Source organism: Equus przewalskii, chromosome 16 (genome assembly GCF_037783145.1).
Source record: "Equus przewalskii isolate Varuska chromosome 16, EquPr2, whole genome shotgun sequence".
Lineage (NCBI taxonomy): Eukaryota > Metazoa > Chordata > Mammalia > Perissodactyla > Equidae > Equus > Equus przewalskii.
Window position 1 is genome coordinate 32292202 of NC_091846.1, and position 24012 is coordinate 32316213.

At 32.7% G+C, this 24012-nt stretch overlaps 1 long non-coding RNA gene across 2 annotated transcripts; it reads left to right on the top strand.

The window, feature by feature from the left end:
• The first annotated feature begins 5218 nt into the window (after window positions 1-5218).
• LOC139076466 (uncharacterized) lies at window positions 5219-20704 on the top strand. Of its 2 annotated transcripts, XR_011528102.1 has the most exons (8): window positions 5219-5306; window positions 8215-8264; window positions 10089-10135; window positions 12584-12712; window positions 14212-14383; window positions 16243-16358; window positions 16942-17134; window positions 19297-20704. It is a non-coding gene; the product is annotated as an uncharacterized lncRNA (long non-coding RNA). The 2 variants fall into 2 exon arrangements; XR_011528101.1 differs by lacking the exon at window positions 10089-10135.
• The last annotated feature ends 3308 nt before the right edge of the window (window positions 20705-24012 follow it).

The following is a 24012-nucleotide window of genomic DNA, read 5'->3' on the forward strand; positions in this document are numbered from 1 at the left end:
CAGAATGTGGAACATATTCACTCTATTTATGTTAAAATATTGGTTGCAATGCGTAATATAAATATTTAGAGTTGTAATCACTAGTGGTAAAAGAATGTGCTCTTTATTTTCTTTTGTACTTTTTATGTACTTTATATACTTTCTAAAATAGATATGAACACTTCTATTATCATAAAATATAATCTCTATATATGTATATTTTATATTCATAAATATGTATAAATATTCATCCATAAAGCTTTTGCTGATAATCTCACCCAAAATTTTTTTCTTTCTTTTTTAAAATTTTTTTGAAGAATATTAGCCTTGAGCTAACATCTGTGCCCATCTTCCTCTACTTTATATGGGGGATGCCTGCCACAACATGGCTTGATAAGTAGTGTGTAGGCCCACTCTTGGGATCCAAACCAGTGAACCCCTGGCTGCCAAAATGGAGCATGTGAAAATAACTGCTGTGTCACCAGGCCAGCCCCAAGGTTTTCCCTTTTTTTGAATTTATTTTTATTGAGATATAATTGATGAATAATATTGTGTAAGTTTAAGGTGCACAACATGTTGATTTGATACATTTATATATTGCAACAGGATTATCAGTGTAGAGTTAGCTAACACCTCTATCATGTCATTAATTATCATTTCTTTTTTTGTGGTGGGAAAAATAAGATATAGTCTCTTAGCAGCTTTGAAATGTATAATATAGTATTATTGTCTATAATCACTATGCTGTGCATTAGATCTCAAGGACTTATTTATCTACTAGTTCCAAATTTGTACCCTTAGATTGTTTCCATATCTTGGCTATTGTGAATAAAGTTGCAAGAAACTTGGGGGTGCGTATATCTCTTTGATATCCTATTTTCAATTATTTTGGATATATACCCAGAAGTGTATTGGTTGCATTATATGTTAGTTCTATTTTAGTTTTTTCGAAGAACCACCATATGTTTTTCTATAGTGGCTGAACCTATAAGATATTACTATGCACACTTATATGTCAACAAATTGGAAATCTAGAAGGAAGGGATAAGTTCCTAGAAACATACAACCTACTAAGACTGATTCAGGAAGAAAGAGAAAATCTAAATAGACCAATAATGAGTAAAGAGATTGAATTAATAATGAAAACCCTCCCAACACAGTAGACCCCAGGACCAGAAGACTTCACTGGCGAATTCTACCAAACATTTAAAGAAGAATTAATGCCAATTCTTCTCAAACTCTTCCAAAAAGTTGAAGAAGAGAGAACATTTCCAAACTCCTTTTATGAGGCCAGCATTACCCTGATACCAAAGCCAGGTAAGAAAGCTACAAGGAAAGAAATCTATAGATCAATATTCTTGATTAAATTATACACAAAAATTTTCAACACAAATACTAGCAAACTGATTCAACAATACATTAAAAGAATTATACACCATGATGAAGTTGGAGTTATCCCTGGGATGCAAGAATGTTCCAAAACATACAAATTAACAAACGTGATGCAACACATTAACAGACTGAAAATAAAAATCATATGACAATCTCAATAGATGCAGAAAAACGTGACAAAATACAACATCCTTTCATGATAAAATTCCTCAACAAATTGGGTATAGAGGGAATGTACCTTGAAGTAATAAAAGCCATATAATACAAACCCACAGTTCATATCATACTCAACAGTGAAAAATTGAAAGCTTTTCCTCTAAGATCAGGAAGAAGACAAAGGTGTACACTAAATCCATTCTTATTCAACATAATACTGGAAGTTCTAGCTAGAGCAATTAGTCAAGACAAAGAAATAAAAATCTAAGTCAGAAAGGCAGAAGTAAAATTGTTGTTTTTATAGATAACATGATCTTATACATAGAAAATCCTGAAGACTCAGCCAAAAAACTTGGAACTAATCAACGAATTCAGTAAAGTTGCAGGCTATAAAACTAACCTATATAAATCACTTACATTTTTATATACTAACAACAAAACATCTGAAAAAGAAATGAAAAAAACTACCCCATTCGCAATAGCATTAAAACAATAAAATATTTAAAAATAAATTTAATAAAGGAAGTGAAAGATTTGTACAATAAAAAATACAAGACTTTGATGAAAGAAATTGAAGAAGACACAAACAAATCTAAACATATCCCATGTTTATGTATTAGAAGAATTAATTAATTTTAACAAATGCCCATACCACCCAAGGCCATCTATAGATTCAATGCAATTCCTATCAAAGTTCCAATGGCATTTTTCACCAAAATAGAAAAAAAAAGTCCTAAAATTTGTATCAAACCACAAAAGACCCTGAATACCAAAAGTAATCCTGAGAAAGAGGAATGAAGCTGGGGGCGTTGCACTTCCTGATTTCAAACTGTACCATAGAACTATAGTAATTATAACAGTATGATACTGGCATGAAAATAGGCACATAGGGCAAAAAACAGAATAGAGAACCCAGACATAGACCCCCACAAACATGTTCAACAAATATTTGACAGAGAAGCCAAGAATACTCAATGGGGAACGGATAGTCTCTTCCACAAATGGTGTTGGGAAAACTGGATAAACACACGCAGAAAAAATAAAATAAGACTCCTATCTTATACCACTCACAAAACTTCACTTCTAACGGGACAGACTTAAACATAAGCCTGATACCATAAAATTCCTAGAAGAAAACATAGAGAAGAAGCTCCTTGATATTGGTCTGGACAATGATTTTTTTGGATATGGCAACAAAAGCAGGGGCAACAGCAGGAAAAATAAGTGAAACTATATCAAACTAAAAAGCTTCTGCACTGCAAAAGAAACAATCAACAAAATGAAAAGGCAACCAATGGAATGGAGAAAATATTTGCAAACCATATATCTGAAAGGGGTTAATATTCAAAACATACGAACTAATACAACTCAATATATAAAAAAAATTGCAATTAAAAAATGGGCAGCGGCCAGCCTGGTGACGCAGCAGTTAAGTTTGCACTCTCCACTTTCGCGGACTGCGGTTTGCTGGTTCGGATCCCAGGTGCGGACCTGCGCACCACTTGGCAAGCCATGCTGTCACAGGTGTCCCACATGTAAAATAGAGGAAGATGAGCACAGATGTTAGCTCAGGGCCAGTCTTCCTCAGCAAAAAGAGGAGGATTGGCGGCAGATGTTAGCTCAGGGCTAATATTCCACAAAATAAATAAATAAATGTGCAGAGGAACTAAATAGACATTTTTTCAAAGACTTCCAAATGGGCAACAGGTACAAGAAAAGATGCTCAGCATCACTAACTATCAGGGAAATGCAAGTCAAAACCACAATGAGATATCACCTCACACCTTCTAGAATGGCTATCATCAGAAACACAAGAGATAACAAGTGTTGGTGAGGATGCAGAGAAGAGAAGAAAGTTTTTCTTATTAAAATTTGAGATGGCTTTGAATGAATTGCATTTTGAGGTTTCAATATCTGGCATAACATATCAAACTAGAGCAGGTAGAACTAGAGCGTAGAACTAGTTCAGCTATGTCTCAGTTTCCAAATGAATAGTAATAGTAGTAATGATAAATCACCATTCCTAATCCATAGCGTACAAAGTTTGTTAGATAGTTTTACTTCAACTTAGAATAAGAATACTATTAACAAGATTTATATTGCAGGGAAATGAAACAAGACTTTCTGAAGCCGAAATAGAACTCATATTCCAGATGTTCTCATATCTGGGAACGCTTGTAAGAGGTTGTAGCTCTCCATATTGTTATTCAATGTAAAACAGTCGTACGGTATCAGAGGCCAATACAGCATAGGAAAAGTGGCACTCTCTCTGGGAATCTAGGGTAAAAATCTATAATAAAATCTGTTTACCTGGTCTTGTATTTGTGGAATGGGAACCATTTGGGCAAATAGGATCACTCAAGGACAACTGTCACAAAACTTGAACTGTGGACTAATTTTTCTTTAACAGTATATGATTGCCTGCCAGGTTTAACTTCCATGATACAGGCACTGGATGTGGTTTACCTAAGTTGAACTGTAATCAACCTTACACAGAAGGACAATTATAAATGTGAAAGGGGTGGTAACCAGATGGGCCATAAGAGAATCGGCATAAATCAGGACTGTTGCCAGAAAACCTCAAGGGAGAATCAACCAAGTAATAAGAAACTACAATATTTCTTGCAGTGTATATATTTTTTAAAACAAAAGAGATTGCCAGCCCAATGAAAGAAAAGACTCTCTCAAAATATTTTCTATTCTTACTTATGGACTCAGGGAAGTAAGAATTCAATAAATATTTGCTGAATGAATTGATGGATAATTGAAGGAATGAATATCCTTATCCTCCGTCTCTAAACCCTCCTTTGTTCAAAATTACTGTATAAAAATGTTTAAGGGAAACAATATTTACAAAGAAAGTAGAACACTATAATCATAACTCAAAAGAAATTAGAGAAAAAATAGAAAATGCTTTGAAATTTACACCTACATTAACTGTGAATGTTAACAGATTAGATATTCCATTTTTATTCACATAAATAAAAAATGATTTAAATTATTAATACTAAAATGAACTAAAAAAGGAAAGAATACTCTTTTTAGCTAACTTTAACGTTTTGACATAAAACGTAGTAAAATTCCTAATAATTTCCATCTTCATATTATGTAAAAATGGAACTTTAAAATTATGTCATAATAGTTATTAATTATTTTAGAATTAATTATGGAATTAATCATGGTAATGTGACTCTCATTAGTACCACATTTGTTATAATATTTGTTAAATTACCTTGAATATTTAATTAATTGATGTGATTATACAACTTTTACCCTTTATCATAGGGCAGAGTGAAAAGACATTATTTGTACGTCTTTAGTTGCAACTGAACGTAGAATTTAAGGAAAGTCATGGGATATGAGAAGAAACAATAAATCTTAATGACACAAAGATCAATTGAGATGAAGATTGCTAAAGTGCTTCTGGAAGAAATAATGTGTGTTATTTATGTAGAAGTATTATTCAAGTTTATTTTCTATTTTCTTGATAATTAACCAACTGTGTAAGACAGTATTGTTCTTTACAGATAGGAATATACCAAAAATAACATCTGCTAGGATAGAATGTATATGAGGGAAACAGGGAGCCTGGATTGAGGATTGCCATTGCTGCATTTAAGTACAGATATGTACTATCTATGTGGCTAAAATTAGTACAGGGAGGAACAAAATGATGAAAGAGGTTAAAATTAGAAGGAGAACAACAGTGGAAAGTCAAGTTTGAAATAGAAATAAGATGAAGAAGACAGTAGAAATGAAAAGTACTTAATGAGTTAACGGTAAGGAATAATCAGTGGGGTGATGAGACAAATTGGAGGTAGCAAAACGAAGTGTAAAATTTTAAAAACTTCATTTATGACTTCGGATTTATTATTTACAAAGTTTTAACTGTAATTATTTAGAGTTGGAAAAGCAGGCTATTTTTATGATGTCATTTCCATTTGGGAACAAGTTACTGCTTTGTTATAGTTTATTTTCATTGGAAAGGAGAGGTAAGTGAAAAGAGATGAGAGAATATTTTCACACTACGAAATAGATGATGAAAGAGAAAACTAGATTTCGGGAAATCTTCCTGTTTTCAAAAGTGTATGGGCTTTTAAATATTTAGGAAAGATACTGGCAAGTAGGACTAATTTAGATAAAACTAATTTCATATTCTTGTTTCATGGTGACATTAGGTATATCATATTGGTTTTATAAAGTTTAGTTGACTTCTTCAGTGCAACCAAATTAATGCATTATGGCCATTTGAAAAAGGAATGATTTAGGTTGAATAATCTATGATGGGGAATATTCATCGCTCTAGAATGGTGAAAGATTAAATGATTTTAATCTAAAGTCTCTCTCTAGAGATGAGCCACAGTCCCTGACCTGTTCTACTGATTTATCAGCTTCCTGGACAAGGACATAAATAGATTATTTCTGTAATGTGAGCGAGACACAAAGGAGAGAGAGAGGGAGACAGAGAGAGAGAGAGAAGATAATGTTTGAAGAGCTTGGAGCTAAAAATAAAATGTGAACTATGGGGAATGGTGTGTGGTGGAACTGGGTTTTCTTCAGATATTTTGAAAGATACCAAGAAACTTAGCCACATGTAAGTTCAACGTGTATTAGCAGTGGGTCAAAATTGCCACCTGAAAAGATGCTGCCTGTAGAGAATTATTGATTTGAGGGGAAAAAAAATCCCAGGACCATCAGATAGTCTGCATAATATCTGTATTATGTAATTTGAATGTCACAGTTCAATAGGAAGCTGATGAAGCACAGGGTATAGAGAAGAGGGTTCGGGAGATAGAGATCTAGAGAGTACATCATTGGAATGATTGGAGGCAAGGACTATATCTAACTTTATAAAGGAAACAAAAAGTGAAATAAAAGTTATATTCAAATAGTTAAAATATGAATGAGGCTTATATTTATTTTATATTTTCTTGTTGGAATAATAAGAAATAGTGACTGGAAAATAATGAGACGCATTTCAACCACAGTATAAGGGACAACTAGAATTGTTTCTGAATAGGATGAATTTCCCTGTGACATAAGGAATTTCCCTTGTGTGGAAGCTTTTATATTAACGTTGAATGTTCATTTGCCAAAGATGTCATAGAGCAGATTCTTCATTGGTTGGCTTATTTCTCATCATATTTATCTTTTCATAATTAGACACAAATAGTTGAAAATTATTTAATAGTATGTGATTCTTCCACATTGTTAGGATGCAAACTTTTATGGATGAAACATTTCTGAGGAAGAAGAGAGAGGAAAGGAAGGAGGAGGAGGAGAGAGAATGAGAATGAGAATAAAAGTGAGAACAAGAACACTTTCGAGAAGATAAAATAAATCACATTTCAAATAGTCAAACAATTTCTACAGTGTATACAGCGTAACAGGAAAACAGAAAATGCAAATCGGGCCATAGAATTTTCTTGGTGAAAAATTATGTGGTCAGACAACTCAAAAGAGAATGAATTCATACTCGAATGTGGAAACGCCAAGACTAAGACAGTAATGTTCCATTACTTATTTAATTCTGTAAGCAATTCACTGATGTGTTTCAATTTTGTTCTCTAAGTTGGTGTAACATAATTTAATACACTGCTTGTGAGGAGAGGGATGTGGGATGAGAAGCGATGGTTAAGAAGTAGAGAGTTTCTTTTTGTGGTGATGAAAATGTTCTAAAGCTGACTGTTGTGATGGTTGCATATATCTTTGAATATACTAAAACTATTGAATTGTATAATTTAAATGGGTGACTTGTACGCTATACAAGTTATAGCTCAATAAAGCTGTTAAAAACAAATAATTTGTATATACATTTACGTATGCATAAAACCTGACTTTAATAATTGCTCGAATGTATAGCTTACTCCATCTCTTGAACTATGATTTTCTTTTGTGAAACTGAGGCTTATTTTTAAGCTATATCTTAATTCGTGAAAAATAATACATTATACAGCCTTATTAAAACCTTCAGATGCTATTGTAGTGATGTCTTTGTAAATCCTTGTATTATATGGTGTGTGCTATGCTTCTATGTTGAAATAAATATGAAGAGAAGAACATTAATAAAGAAATGCACATGATTGAAGCAGATAAAGTTGCATTTTGAATTGCTTTAAGAAAAAAATGAATTTTTAAATTTCCCAGGTTTGTGTCTTAATGCTGTATGTATTTATATACTAGAATTCATATATTTGTAAATTGTATTTATATTAGTATATGTATTTATCAACCAGAATTTGATACAATGTTTACATTTTTAAAAGTAGTTTTATGAAGGGACAACTTTATTTCTGAGATGGATCTTTGTATTAGTCGTGGTTCTCCAGAGGAACAGAACCAATAGAATGTACATAGATATATAGAGATTTATTATGAAGGATTGGCTCACACGATTATGGAGGCTGAGAAGACCCGTGGTCTACCGTCTACAAGATAGAGGCCCTGAAAGCCAACTGTGTACTTCCAGTGCAAAACCCAAAGGCCTGAGAACCAGGGGAGCCAATGATATAAGTCCCAATCTGTACCAGAATGCCCCAAAATGAGGGGTGCTAATGGTATAAGTCTCCAGGTCTGAGTCCAGAGGCCCTGGAACCGGGAGAGACATTGTCTGAGGTGGGAGAAAATGGAGTCCTAGTTCAAGCATAGGACAAATTTGCCATTCCTCTGTCTTTTTGTTTTATTCAGGCCCTCAACAGATTGGACTGGACTGGACTGGACAATGCCTACCTGCATTGGTGAGAGCGGTCTTTATTCAAATGCTAATCTCTTCCGGAAACGTTTTTGTAGACACACCCAGAAATGTTTTACCAGCTGTCAGGATATCTGTTAGTTTAGGCAAATTGGCATAAAAAATTAACCATCACAGCCTGTGGACTTGTTAAGCCTTCCTGTTAGTAAGTAAATCAGCTTATGGTCATCTCTCTTGGCTGTTGTTTCCAGCCCCTCTTAACACAGCCGCTCAGAACCTCTCAGATCCTCCTGTCTTTTAATGCATTAGAGTCACCTCTGTGGAAATCACTTATGATTAGGCTCTGGCCTTTTCCCAGACCCATGCTGTGGGTTTCTCCCCTCCTACCTCAACGTTTCTCTTCCAATGCAGTTGCCTCGGGCACTATAGGTATGGACCTGCTCATCCACATACATCTTATAAGTGAGAGAGAAGAAACACCTGGGGTTCTTTAGAATTTTTTTCTCAAATTATCGAGTAACTAACTGTGCATAGCTGTGGCCAACTCATCTTTGTATTAGTTCTTGCAACTTGCTTGCTTTGCTCTCTCTGTCCTATACTGCTGCGCCTGGGCATTGCATTCCCTCAATAAAATCCTCACACCTAAATCATTTCTCTGGTTCCACTGTCTTGTTGTACATACCTAATCTATTCAGGTTTATGAAATTAACGTGGTTCTACGGAAATGCATTCTAGGATAATATTCTAATTGATTCAGTTAGGGCTATTTTATGAGATTTTTCACATTATTTTCACGATAGATGCAGTTTCCAAAAATTTCTTTCTCACTTTTTTATTGAGGCATAATTGACATATAACACTATATTAGTTTCATTTGTACAAAATAATAATTTGATATTTGTATTATTGCAAAATGATCAAGTGGCAATTATTTCTAATATGTTCCCTGACATGAGAAAAAAATTGTGAAATGTAACATTTTGCCTATGATAAAAATAAGAGTAGCAATGTTTTTTAGTAACTTTGTAATATGTAAACAAGTATGTTATCCCTGTTTACATCTTTTTAATTTTTTTTGGAAGATTAGCCCTGAGCTAACATCTGTGACAATCTTCCTCTTTTTGCTTAGGAAGACTGGCCCTGAGCTAACATCCGTGCCCATCTTCCTCTACTTTTTATATGTTGATGCCTGCTGCAGCATGGCTTAGCAAGCAGTGCACAGCTCCACACCTGGGATTCGAATAGTGAACCCTGGGCCTCTGAAGCAGAACGTGTGAACTTAACCACTGCACCACTGGGCTGGCCTCCCCATTTATAACTTGTCAGAGAATTATTGTAGATTTAATCATGGATAAGCAAGTAACTATTTCTATTTTCAGGAAAGCTATTTTTATGAAATCACTAGTTAGGAAAAGGTCACATGTCTACAGTTACTTTATTTATTTATATGTTTATTTAATCATTAAATACTTATTATATATCTTCTCATTTGCCAGGAACAGTATCAAGTGCTATCAATTTTTTTTCTTTTTCTGAGGAAGATTTGCCCTGAGCTGTGCCAATCTTCCTCTATGTTGTGCATGTGGGTCGTTGTCACAGCATGGCCACCAACAAGCAGGATAGGTCCATGACCAGGAACCAAACCTAGGCTGCTAAAAAGAAGCACACCAAACTTAACCACTAGACCGTGGGGCCGGCCCCTCAAGTACTATTAGATTTTTGATGTGCAAATGCAGATAATGATTTTTCTTTAATATCATCATTTGAAAAAAAAAGACACCCTCAAATGCATTATTTTGTGAATAAATATAACTGATGCCTCCCCTTCTCCTTTTTTGGCCCACTAATTGACCAAAATATCTACACCAAGCTTTGATGGATGAATCCATGAGATGTGAATGGAGCTTGCTCAATTAAGTAAGTCCAAGTTTACAAATTCTTGACCTTTGAAGGAACTTGTAAACTCTTTAAACAAAAGAGTTTGTTTTAAAGAATTCTGTAGGAATTACATACTTCCTTTAGGGTTTCTGTTGCCAGCAATGAGCACTTTGATGTACTATGCGTGTACTCAAATGACTATATTGAGCAATTACTATGGTCTTGGCAGTTTTAAGTATTAATAAATTTTTTTAATATTTCTTTCACATTTTGAATTATACATCTGAGCAAAATTTAAAACAAATAGTTTAAAATTCAATTGTATGGGTTTGTGTTAAATATAAAGTTTACTGAATGATTTAAATAATGTTCAGTGTAAGCTTTGTAATTTTAATAAAATCAGGTTAGATTAATCCTTCAAAATCTTCGAGCTCAATTCTGACACATGCTACAACATGGATGAACTTTAAAGACATTATGCTACGTGTAATAAACCAGACATGAAAAGAAATATATTGTATGATTCCACTTATATGAGGTACCTAGAATCGTCAAATTCATAGAGGGAGAAAATAGAATAGTGGTTGACAGGGACTAGAAGGAGGGGACGATGGGGAGTTACGTTCTATAGGTAGAGAGTTTTGGTTTGGGAAGATGAAAAATTTTGGAGATGGATGGTGATGATGGCTGCACAACAATGTGAAACTACTTAACATCACAGAACCATACATCTAAAAATGGTTAAAATATTAAATTTTATGTCATGTATATTTTACCACAAGAAAAAAATGTTAATGTTCAGCATTTCTATTAAAATAACATCATACAAGAAATAATCTAATATTTGAAGATGGAATTTTTAAAAACTTTTTCAATGGATTTTTTTTCATTGAAAATTTTGCTTTCATGAAAGAAATGAAATTTTAAATATTACAGATTTTTTCCCCTTGGAAGTTTTATTAATGGAAAAAAATAGAAATATACTATTTACTACTTAATTATTTAAAAAGGATAAAATTATAAGCAGATTTAAAAATATTAATAAAAAGATTTTAATTATTGTGACGGGTAGAATATGCTAAAGTATTATAGAGCACTGTGATTGACAAAATTATTTTCTCTAAAACACTAACTATGTTAAATAGGGTTTAAAATTGAGAATCATATTCATGTAGCATGAAATCAATTTCTTCAGCTTTCATGTAAGTCAATTTGTATAGCATTTTTCTTAATTGAGATTAATGTAAGCAAATTCTTTTTCATAGAGTATTTACACAATATATTTTGATATCCTTTTTTAATTTAGTTTCTCTTTTACTTGGACTTTAGAGAGTAGAAAAAAGAGTACACATGCATTTAAATGATTCCTGTTCCTATCATAGTTTTAGAAAATCTTTGATTCCAGGGGGATTTTGCGTGGAGCAGAGAGTACAAAGTAGAAGAGAGGGTAATAATAGCTCTAGCTATCTGTGGTGAAGAAGTGTAAACTCATCAATTGATTGGTACCTTAGAAACTCAGAAGTCAGCAAGACTCTCTAAGCAATTAACTGGTATGATACAAGTTGGTCATCTGCTCTCATATTTGGGTTCCATCCATGAGTTTACACAGTCATTTCACAGATCTAATTTAAAATTAGCAGGCACACTTATAAAAATCTTTTATTTTAAAACTATGTCGTATTTTTGATTTAAAAATTTGATAAATATAAATCTTAGGAGTATTTCATTTATTACTTCAAACAGTGTTGCTTATTGTCCTGCCAGTTGGTAAACTGATTGTACTGGAGAACAAAGTTGTAATTGAGACTCGTTATCTCGTTTTCATTATGGGAGAACAATCGCTATTGTATTTGTTTGAAAAACGGATGCAGACTTCCTACAGATCGCTCATTTCTATTCAACAGGACCCTTTGCTGAAATAACTGCTTCTCTGCTCACTGTTGCTTTTATTGAGACCATCAGGATTTACTTTCTACAGTGGCACTGTTCTGTCTGTAAAGGAGATTTTGTGACATGCAGTTGTTCTACAAATGCATGCTGAAGAAAATTTCACACAACCAGAAACCTTCTCTGTAGAGTGTAGCTTCATTGCCAAGCCTGTTTGTAAACAAACGGAAGCTGTTTCTGGATGATCATGTAGATTCTAGAATGGTAGGATTGCTGCTCTTGGAAAACAGTCTTCAAGACAGGTTTACAATCGGATATTTTTCCTAATGTTCTGGATATTTTGTCAATAACTGTGCATTTTTTCAATAAGGATTTTATATATTAATAGGAATATACAATCTATTGGGATTGCAGAAAAGCAGGTGCCGACATCCATGATGATGTTTAGGAGGAAATTGCAGCATTCTAATGTCATCCCTGGGCTGGCGTGAAGGTTAAGCAATGCACACTAAAATGGAAAGGCATTATTAAAAGACCTGGCAAAATAATGACATAAATTAAGAATTGTACAGATATTCATTTTTCTCTTATTTCTCTTAGAGGTAACATTATACTCCTAGAAAACCAGATGAGAAACCTGTTATTTTTCACTCCTTATTCCTCCACTTCTTCCTATCTTCACCATGTTCAATAAATTGCCCAGTCCTTTGTCTTCATGTGAAATAGCATGTAAGTATCCTCTTCTTTTGTTCTGTTCTGAATACCGATGTTCTAACACATTCATTTAGCATTTAATGCTTCTACAATTTTATCTTCTGAACAGTTTTCCTTGATTCCAAACTCTTGTTTTTAATCCATTCTTTATCCTAATGTAATAGTTACCATATAGAATAAAAAATTATCATTATCCTGGCCAGTTGAAAACAAAAAGTTCATCTCTTTCCAGTGATTACAAAATAAAATGCAAGATTCCTAGTATAACCTGCAGCATTACAACTGATGTGAGCAAAGACTGCCTTCTGGTCCACTGTCATCCTATCCCTTGGGTAACAAGCACCAGTAACATCTTCCTACTCTCTTAATATTCTCTCAGTCTGGAATAGCCATGATCTCAGAGTACAACTGTAAACTCTACTCACTATGTAGCACTCAGATCAAATATTTCACCTTTCTAATCTTCAGAGTAGCAGTCAGATTTTTCTTTCCTCTAATAAATTAATACTATTTTTATTATCTCTTAACATGTATAGATATTTGTTTATTTCAAAACTGTGACAATCCAGTTGATTTGCCAAGTATTTCCATATAATAGAATACATTTAAATTTTGTTGCATAACTATTGAATAATATACTTTATTACCATTATAAAACAATAGTGAAAATAATTTTAACAATAATAACTATTTGCATAATATTTACTATATTATGGAATATCTTTTAAGGACTTTACATATTAGTTCATTCAATCATTACAACACTAGATAATACTATTGTCTACATTTTTCAGATGTGAAAAACTGGAAACAAAGTTTAAATCCTTTCTAAAGTCTCAGAGTAGGTGACAGAGGGCTATTTGCAACTTGACAGTTGCACTCTAGAAATCAGTCTTAATTACTGTTCACTACTAGATTCGTAATTTTTAAAATTTCTTATTTTGCCAGCAACATCTATCAATTTATTTATTTATTTTTTGTGGTGAGCAAGATTGGCCCTGAGCTAACACCTGTTGGCAATCCTCCTCTTTTTTGCTTGAGGAAGAGTGGCCCTGAACTAACAACCATGCCAGTCCTCCTCTATTTTTGGTATGTGGGACACCACCACAGCACAGCTCGATGAGCAGTATAGGTTGACGCTCGAACCTGCAAACCCTGGGCCACTGAAGCAGAGCATGCTGAACTTAATCACTGCACCATGGGCTGGACCTTATCAATTTGTTTTTGATAACTAAGGGCCAGTATTTTATTTTATTGTTTGTATTTATTTTTTTTAAATGAGGTACCAGTTTGTTTATTCCAAATTGGCCAGAATTATTGAAGAATATTTTCTGCTATTATTGTAACTACTGCTAAGAATACAAATTCTTGGCTTTGACTAAAATTGCAAACTATTTTATAATGCTACACTAAATTTCCTACTTTTGAGAGTCATAGTTGTCAAATATTTTTAATCTATTCTAGTCAGTTAAAATCTAATGAAGTGAAGTCTACTGACATTTGCTTTGGAACAGATCTTGTAGCATCCAAACACTGATGAGTTTCAGAACAGCATCACCAGCATTTAAATAAAGAGAATCACTCATCACCCATATGTCAGGAGCTCAACTGAACAAACTGGAAGAGAGAGCCAAAGTGCCAGGCATCAGAGTAGCCAATTAAAGTAATGAGCCGAAAACAAAAGAGGTAAGCCTGTAAGCACTTACTGCAATAGTATAAGCAAGAATCTAAAGCCTGTGTTGAGAGAAAGTGCTGACTCTCCTCCCTGTTCCATTTTCTGCATAGCATGGTGGCCAGTGGAGGGTCAGGTGGATCATCACAGACATGGGAGTCAGCTCATGGTTGAGGGGGACTTGAACAAAAGGATTAAACAGTTTAATGGACTTTAAGGGGAAGGGTAAGTGGTTAGGAGTGGAAAAGTACTGATATTAAGTAAAAGTAGGAAAAGTGTCATCACAGCTTCCCTTTTCTCTTCTTAAAATGACAACTTGGGCAGAAACACCTTAAAAAGATCTCTGCATAAGGCCTCGGACAAAGAGGCCTAGGAAGGAAGGCACCAGGACTAAGAGTGTGAAAAGAGCATGACTGGCCAGGGGGCCCAGAGTCATTGACTGAAATTCCCTTCAGAAACTACATTGCAAAGACTGTGCACAAAGTTTGCTGTGGGGAGGGCAGCTTTCCCCTTGAGGCCTGTTGGGCAAAGCCTTTCTAATTACCTATGGTGGGGACTGAAAAATCACACATAGGTTTTTAACCAGGAGCTGGATTCCTCACTGTAGTAATGACAGTAATAATAGCATAAACTTAGGCATTGCTCGTTATATTCCAGGTATTGCCCTAAGCACTTTAATTATATTAACTCCTTTAGCCCTTTTTACAACTCTGCAAATGTGTTTTTATTAAGTCACTATTACTAATGAGGAAACTGAGAAACTATGAAGAAAAGTAACTTGCTCAAGGTCACACAGCCGGCAAATGGAGGCACTTCAAACTTCTGGATAAAGTTTCCTCTAATGGTAACCACTCAATAGAATTCCTTGAATTAAGAGAAGCCTGAATGATCAAAGAAAGAAATTAAAAATAAACCACTAGGTTTTCGGATCTTATCAAGATGGCAGCAGAGGTGGGCTATGAACTCACCTCCTCCCATGAACATACCATCTGATCTCACTCATAAGCAGAAGATAAAAACCAAGACAAACAAACACATAGTAACAGAGATTAGATTAGTGGTTACCAGTGGGGAAGCGGGGAGGCAGGAGGCTGAAAGGGGTGATTAGGCACATGTGTGTGGGGATGGATTGTAATTAGTCTTTGGTTGGTGAACATGATGTAATCTACACAAAATTCAAAATATATGATGATGTACACCTGAAATTTATACAATGTTATAAATGAATGTTACTACCACAAAAAAATAAAGAAAAATAAAACAAAATAAACCAGTAGGTTTTCAATGCATTATATGTCTTCTAATCTTATCAAATTTTGTATCCGTAGATATACAAGTGAAAGACAAATACCAAAAAAGTATATGGTAAATTTGGAAAAACTGAATACACACAATTTTTTTCTAAGATTCTTTTAGCAAAGTGGTTGCTGACATAATTTTCCAAATCATATCCAAACATTTTCCTTGGTGAAACATATCTTCAAACATGTTTTTGTAATGTTGAGATACTATGTACTCAGATAGGTCAGAGCTCATTGAATGGGGCATTGTTGGGCAAATTGTGTGGACCAGAAATCTGGTTAAGCTGAATGGCAGATATCAATAACAAAGATATCAAAGATTTTACTTGGAATAACAGATACTATATATACTATATATGTATATGTCAATTGTTATGTAGAACATAACAATTATGTAGAACAAAATATAAACCAAAGGAAAATATAGAAAGGAATTACTAATTTTACAAGTTTGAAGGCCAGGCCAGAAGCCATGAGAATAAGATATGAACAATGAAAAGTCAAGGAAAACATTTTTTCTACTCTGCCCAAAAAACATGTGGATCCTAATCTAAAGAGCTACTACTACACAGATCTAGAGCTTGAAGAGTATAAGTGAAGGAATTCAATGGTAGAGGCACAGCATCTGGCCAGCAGGTATGGAGATGGTCAAAAAAATGGACTTGATGCTATATCAGCCTCTTCGAAGGTAAGAAAGAGCCCCTTATATACTCTGTATGTGGCAGCAAAACTATGGAGAACTGAGGCAATTTTCCCATAGCAAAGTGAATTTACATATGGCATTATATAAGGTGACATTCTATTCCTCACAATTATAACGTTGGGTTTTCTTTATCAAAGTGAAAATGCATTTATATGTTAAGTAGATTTTATTGCCTTAAAATATGTAAAGAATTGTAATCTACATTCCCCAGAAAACGAAGTCAAAGCAGAAAAAATTTACATGTATGTATGTGTATACACACACACACAGAGGTGTAAATGTATTTTCCTTGTATCACATAGATGGTTGGTAGTAATGTCACACTTTAAACGCAAGATTCTAAATATCTTAGTTTAGTACTTTGCTATGTTGGGGATTAGGGAAAGGAAAAGAATATTTATTAAGCATCTATTATGAACCAGTCATTATATAAGTTTCTTGTTCTATGCGCTCTCATTTAATTCTCCTAAAAAACAATAAGCTCTGAAACCAACATTACTCCCTAAACTTGTTACTTCTTTAACTTAAGACCAAATATTCTCTCTGTTCTATGTTACATGGTCCTGAGAACAAGAAAAACTAACTTCACTACCTGCTTCAAGAAATGCCTGTGGAAGATAAGACTGCAAAACAATGAATGGTCTACTCACCAGGATTAACCTCTTTCTCAAGACACACTTCCAGATGCTTGCTATACTGTGGCCACCAATCCAAATTATTGGGTCGTGAATTCTGGCTAACCCCATCTACTTCCCTTCCCTGTAAGATCCTTCTTAAAAGTACCACGTCAAGGCCCCAAAACTCTGTAAAGATATCATTCAATTTCTCAAATTGAGATACTTCTAAATTTCTGTCAAAATGGTGCTCATGCTCGTTGCAGTAGGTCTAAGAAATTTAGTTTTGCTTGATCAACAAATTTTAATGATGATATTTGGAGAGTTAAGTATTACAGTGATGAGACCATTCTATTTATTTTATTACTCTAATTAAGGAAATTATATTTTAAAAAGTTTTAGCTTACTTGCTCAGGGTCACAGCTATATTGAGTTAAAAAGATTGCTCTGAAACCACAGTCTTTCATTTTCCGGTAGCCATCATCTTTCCATAACTTGAAACTGGATTTGTGGAGAAACACTTCAACATTAACTTATTCCTGGAACAACTTTAATTCCTTTTGCATTAAATTTCTGAGAGTTTAACACATTTAAGCTTGGGTAATATAGATTGTTTTAATGGCCTTTGTATAGATGGACCTATTAAGCTACATATTCAGATGTAATATTTGAGCAAGAAGTTATCCAAGCCCCTGCCCAAAAAGGGAATTTTTCAAAATAAAGATAAGTGTATTAAAAAAAAGAATAACAATTTCAATACTTGACATCTATGGAAGATAAATTTTGACTTTATTTTGTGTCTTGGGCAATATTTTATTTTAAAAATATATTTTGTATTCTGAAAATTAGTGTCCTTTTTGAACATCTGATGATATTAACTGACCTCAGTTTTAAGCTGAGAACTCAGAATAACCTTTTAACTGAAGGTTAGAGCATTCGTACAGAGACACTGAATAACTTCAATTTGTCTTTGAACACAACCTTTGCAGAATGAACACAAAAATGTTCCCAGCCTTCCTTTCTATCCCTTTATCATGGGTGAATGACTTAAAGATCACATCATCACAAGCCTCAGAAGAAGACTTTAACTGAGTGGTGGATAAAAACACTAAAAATCTTCTGCTCAGTTTTTATATGAAGTATGCAGAACTTCCATTGATTTCAGGGAACAAACGCATCATTTAAAAGTTAGTTTCAAAAAGTGCTTGAGAGATGGAACAGGTTTCAATGGGCCACATAGGATTCTTTTCCTTAAATCTGTGAAAGTGTAATCTATTTTCCCTTGATTTTCAGATTTTAGTCAACTCAAATGACTATCTAATGTAGTAGAAATACCTTATTTAAATGTTAGCAGTAAATTATATAAAATTAGGCAGTAAATAATATATTCAGCATTCTTTATCTATAAATATTAAGATTTCTCTAAGAGAAATGTTTTCCACTCTAAATATGTATTCATGTCCATTATAATCTTGAGGAAGACAGGGATTCAGGTGTTTTTTGTTTGGGAATTTGTTCATTGGTTTTGTTGTTGTTTGCTCACACTTATAAGCCCAGTGCTTAAAGATAGTTGCTTAGATTTTACTTATTGAGTGAATTAAATAGAAAATAAAATATAAAATTAGTTTATATCAGCTGAATAAAATATTTAAGAAAGATTGATTAAACGCAAACTCTTAGCATTTTATTTTCCTTTTAGGAATCAAGAAAATTTCTCATTTTGCTAAATTTTCATGAAACTCAACACTAATGTGGAACTTTCAATTGAGGGTGAGAATCTAAATATAGGTATTTATTTTCCTCAGAATAATTAATTTGTTATGTATTTTCCATAAAAGTAAATCAAATTTAAAAAACAAGTGATGCTCAACTTAAATGTTTTACAAGAAAAAGAAAAGAGAAATGTGGAGGAGGAAAAATAGAAGAGATAAAAGTGTGCAGGAGATGTTATTGTTATTGAATTCTGGATAAAGAAAATGAAATTATAGCAGACTATCAAATTTTTGAGGGCAAATCTTCAATAGATTTTGACTCTTCTTTGTCAATAAGGTATTATAGATCTAATTTTCTTCCTTCTGAATGTAATTTGTTTAAAAGAATAAAACATTTTAATATGTCTAGGACACGCTGTGCTGTTACTCATCTCAAATTAAATTTGTTTTTATTCTATTAATCTGTTATTTAGATGTGCAGAATGTTTCTATTGTGATTAAGATAACTGATTGCATTGGAAGGAGTCTCCCAATATCATGCAGTAGCTGAAGATTTAGGAAAGAAAACAGTTAAAATTGTCTTTGCTTATATTACAGAGTATAATCAGCATTGAGAAATCTGCACCTCCAAGAAAAATGATGAGAAAACTTACCCACTTTCCACAGGACGATATAGGGCATTAATAACACTTGTTATTCCTCGGAAGAAAACTAAGTACAAAAAGATCTCTGGTCATGTGAAGCTGCAAAAGTGCCAAAGTCCGCATGTTTAAATTTTCTAATAGTTTATTGTTGTCTTTATTAAAACTAGAAATCTGCGTCACTGTTAGTCCTCCTATGAAAAAGATTGACCTCTCAAATAATTTTCCGCTAGGAAACAATTTTCAACTCCGTTACAACTTCATTAAAGCCTATAATGTAAAAAGTTGCTCTTATTTTTTGTTGTTGTCTTTTTAGTTTTTACAAATGTATTTATTGGACAAAGAACGTGTTTTTTTACATTATACATACTCTTTGTTTTCAAAGGTATTAATGTTGACCCTTGATATCCATGCTTAATGAATGAAAAAGTAGTTTTTCTTATCTGTGTTAATGTAATCTGTTCACTCACTTTCTAAAAAACCATGAATTGTTTTACTGTCATTAGTAAGGTGCCATCTTTGGAAAAATGTGTGGTTTGTGTGTGTTGTGTGCATGTGTGTGTATACAAATTCATGTGAGTGAATACATAAATGAATGGATATATATATTCTTTGATTTCCTCATTAGCTAGAATAGCATTTGTATTTCAAATTATTTCTTCCAATATCACATAAAAATAATTTTACATATTTACAATACTAGGGTTTCTGCAACTTAATTTCTGTCCTTCTATGTAATCTTATAAATATTATTCTATCTTCTTTAAGGATATATAATAGTTTATTCAGAAAATTGCATCCTTAAGGTGCTTTTATTTATTCAGCACTGTATATAAAAATCAATAATATCACATTAAAAAGTTTTAGTCTTTTGAATCTTTTACCCTATAAAATTCTCTCAAGATTGGGTTATTTTATTTTTTATTAGAATATTTAGAAGTGAAAATACATTTTAACAGCTTGAAGGCAATCAACGGATTAATAAAATATTAAAAATGCACAATTTTCAATAAGTATATACTACCTTCATTATATGTATTCTAAAAAATTGCAAGTAGCTGCTTAATATAAGAAAATTAAAATGTGGGTGTATATCTTTTATATCATATATATGTCATACACATACATGCTTTATGTATATATATACACACACATAAGTGTATCTTATACTAAAAAGGCAAATGTCTTAAGTATCTATTGAATATAATTTAAATGATCATATTGTAATTTTAAAATAACATTTCATGTGATAAAATAATGCAAGTAATATTCTCTGAATCATTTCATTCAATTGCTATATGAAAAAAACAAAATACTTTGTAATTTTAAAGTTACCTTTAATAAATAGTTTTGTGTCAAAAAAAGAGTGATAAAATTGTAATGAATGTGAATAGTATAAAATTGATAACAATACAAAATATTAAACTATATTGGTTGCAGACAAAGCTGTACTCTGAGGTAAATTCACCATATTTTTCTGTCTCTAAATAAAACATAGTATTTTTAGTTCCTTTATTTTCTTGCAACTACTCTCATAATTACATAATAGGAATATTATACCCTTATGAATTTAATTAATTATATTTCTTCTTTTATGGGCCTCTATTTAGCTTTTTAAAATCTGTAAGTATAAGATATAGTGCCTAACTCATTAGATTATTTTCAAGATATAATTAGATTAAAAATCAACAGTGATTTTAAGAGTACTTGGGAGGTTTTAAGCTTTCAATAAATATTTATTAGCAATTTTAAGTAAAATAACAACATTTATATACATATATTATATGTAACTGCTTACAATGCTTATTAAATTCCTTTTGTACCAATTCTAACATAGTCTAAATCCTCCTGTAACCATTAAGTTTTTTGTCATCGTGAATTAAAACAAATTTGAATGAAATGGGAACTAATTTGTGTCTCAAATGTTTGCTATTGCAACTCTGTAGATTTTATAATATTGTACATATATAAACACATATGCACATGTATATATACATCCATAAATATATATACATATTATATATATATACATGAACACATGTATAAAATATATATGCAATGTTAGAAGTTCATCTGGGGCTTACTCCTTTGTAAGTTTTCATGTCCATGTGCTTTTAGAGTTTAAAATTTATAATTTTATTCAAAATCTTAGAGGAGATATCTTGACATTAGGCTTTTCTTAATAACTATTTCTTTTATGGTATCTCTGGGAGATACGTTCCAGGACACCCAGTGGATACCTGAAACCATGGATAGTACTGAACCAAAAATGTACTATGTTTTTTCCTGTACATACATACCTATGATAAAGTTTAATTTATAAATTAGTCACAGTAAGAGATTAATAGTGAAATAATAAAATAGAACAATTATAACAATATACTGTAATGAAAGTTATGTGAATGTAGATAGATATCAAAATATCTTATTGTACTGTATTCACTCTTCTCCTTCTTGTGATAACGTGAGATGATACAACGTTTATGCGATGACAACAAGTGAGGTGAATAATGTAGGCATTATGATGTAGTATTATTTTCAAACCACAGTCCACTGTGGATAATGAAACCTCAGATAAGGGGGGAGACAGTATATGGAAAACTTTGTGTTCAGACTAGGGCATTTTACAGAATAAGGAAGAAGAAGATGATGATGATGACAATGACTGCCTTATATCATTCGTCTTTTTGCTTCAGTTTATTTTTCAGAATGTAATTATCTATAATTTGGAACCTCATCTTCTGATATTATGTCTATTATTTTATTTATCATTCCATTTTATTTCTACTGTTCTCATGATATCAGGAGAGCCTCTTATGTTTGTCTACATTTTGCTAATTTGTGCAAACAAATTTGTTCTTCAGTGGAGATTTAAAATATTAATAATGGTGCTAAAAACTTTGCAGTTCTGATTTTATGAGAATTCCTTTCATTTAAATGTTTTTATTTTCTTATACCTTTTAAATTTTTAAAGATTTCTTCCTGGTAAACTCAGAGATATTTTTCCAAATGTATACCTTACTGATGTATGAATAAAAAGAGCTTTTGCGTGAACCTATTTTTTCCTTGGTTGGCCAAGAAAACAGTCAAATGACTATATTTAATGAAATGATCAAAAGCCTGTATTTCTCAGTTTTGGAGTATAAAGCGGTGTCTACTCAGTAGTATAGATAAGCTAAAGAGATGCGTGTCTCTTTATCTTCTGTTTGTTGATGATAAGTAAAATCTGAACTCCTAATGACATCCGTCTTCTCTAATGTACCAATCCAGATTTCACAGCCAGTGCTAGACACATTTCCTGCAGGCCACTCTCTGTACTACCTAATGAATAATCAATTTTATCGTCTATTCAGACTGACTGATGACTAATTATTGTTGAACAAATATGAGTGACAGCATTAAGTATCTGTGAAAAATGTAGAAGTATATAGAAAGAATATACTGCAAGAGACTATAAACTTATATGATAATTACCCCCAAACGTATTGCTTTATGATATCTCTATTTTTTCCTTGTAATCTGGAAGATGGCTGCTTGACGCCTGAGAATAGGAGATCTGTATGCTGACCTATGTGATTCACTTACCAACGCTGAATTCTTATTCTAGCTTTTTACCCTTTGTATTAAATGAAATAAATCTCGACTTTTAAAAGTGACAGGTGGCTGACAGCTTTACTTTTTTAGTTTTGGAAAATCCATAAAGAGAAAAAAACTAAGTCTCGTGTTAGGAAATAGGTCTTATGTTTAATCTAGGACTAAATCTATTAGCAAATAGTGAGGATTTAGTAGAAGAAGCCAATGCTTTTGAAATATGAAACTTTTAAGGTGACTGAATGATTAATTACATCCAGATAAAATGAGAAATTTTTAATGCAATTTTCTCTATTATATGCTTTCTGACTTCTATTATTCTTGGTCTTTAATATTATATTCAATTTCTTCTTTTTATCCTCCCTTAACCTTATCTTTTCATAAATCCAGTGTTGTGTTTTTATATATTTTTTCTCTTTTCCATTTTTCTTATCTTGAAGAACAAGCAATCCATAATCAGTGATCCTTAACAGAGATAATACCTGACTATCCACTATTGTGTTAACAGACTAGTGTGCTAACAGAATACTGTTCTCAGATATACTCCTGAAAGACAAATTCAAACGCCTCGCTCAGAGTTCCCCTTTGGTGTTTAGTAACATGCATCCAATATTGATGTAATGAATTGCACATGTGTTTTCTACCCTGACATATATGTCTGCCGCGCTGAGTAATGGGATATTGATAAAACCATAACCCCTAGAATATATTCTTTCCAGGATATTCATCTTTTTGTTTCCTGCTCAGAGTTCTGCTTGGGACTACAATTTCCAGATTGTAACTATTCTAGTTCCTTATCGTATACATATCTGACACACATATCACTTTATGTTCGTCTATTGATTGTCTTTAGAAGAATGTTGAATGAGAGGCCTATGAGATTATGGAATACGTTTCCTAATAGTTATTTTAGTGGAAGGCTGAGAAAGATTATATGAGGAAATGTTCAAACACTAATGTGGAGAGTAATTCATCATGCTCTTCTTGTTAAATTCATGAGATTGTGTGTATGTCACAGAAAACTTCAGAGATTTAGTAATTTGGATAATTCTAATGAGTACAGGAAACGAGAGATTTCAAA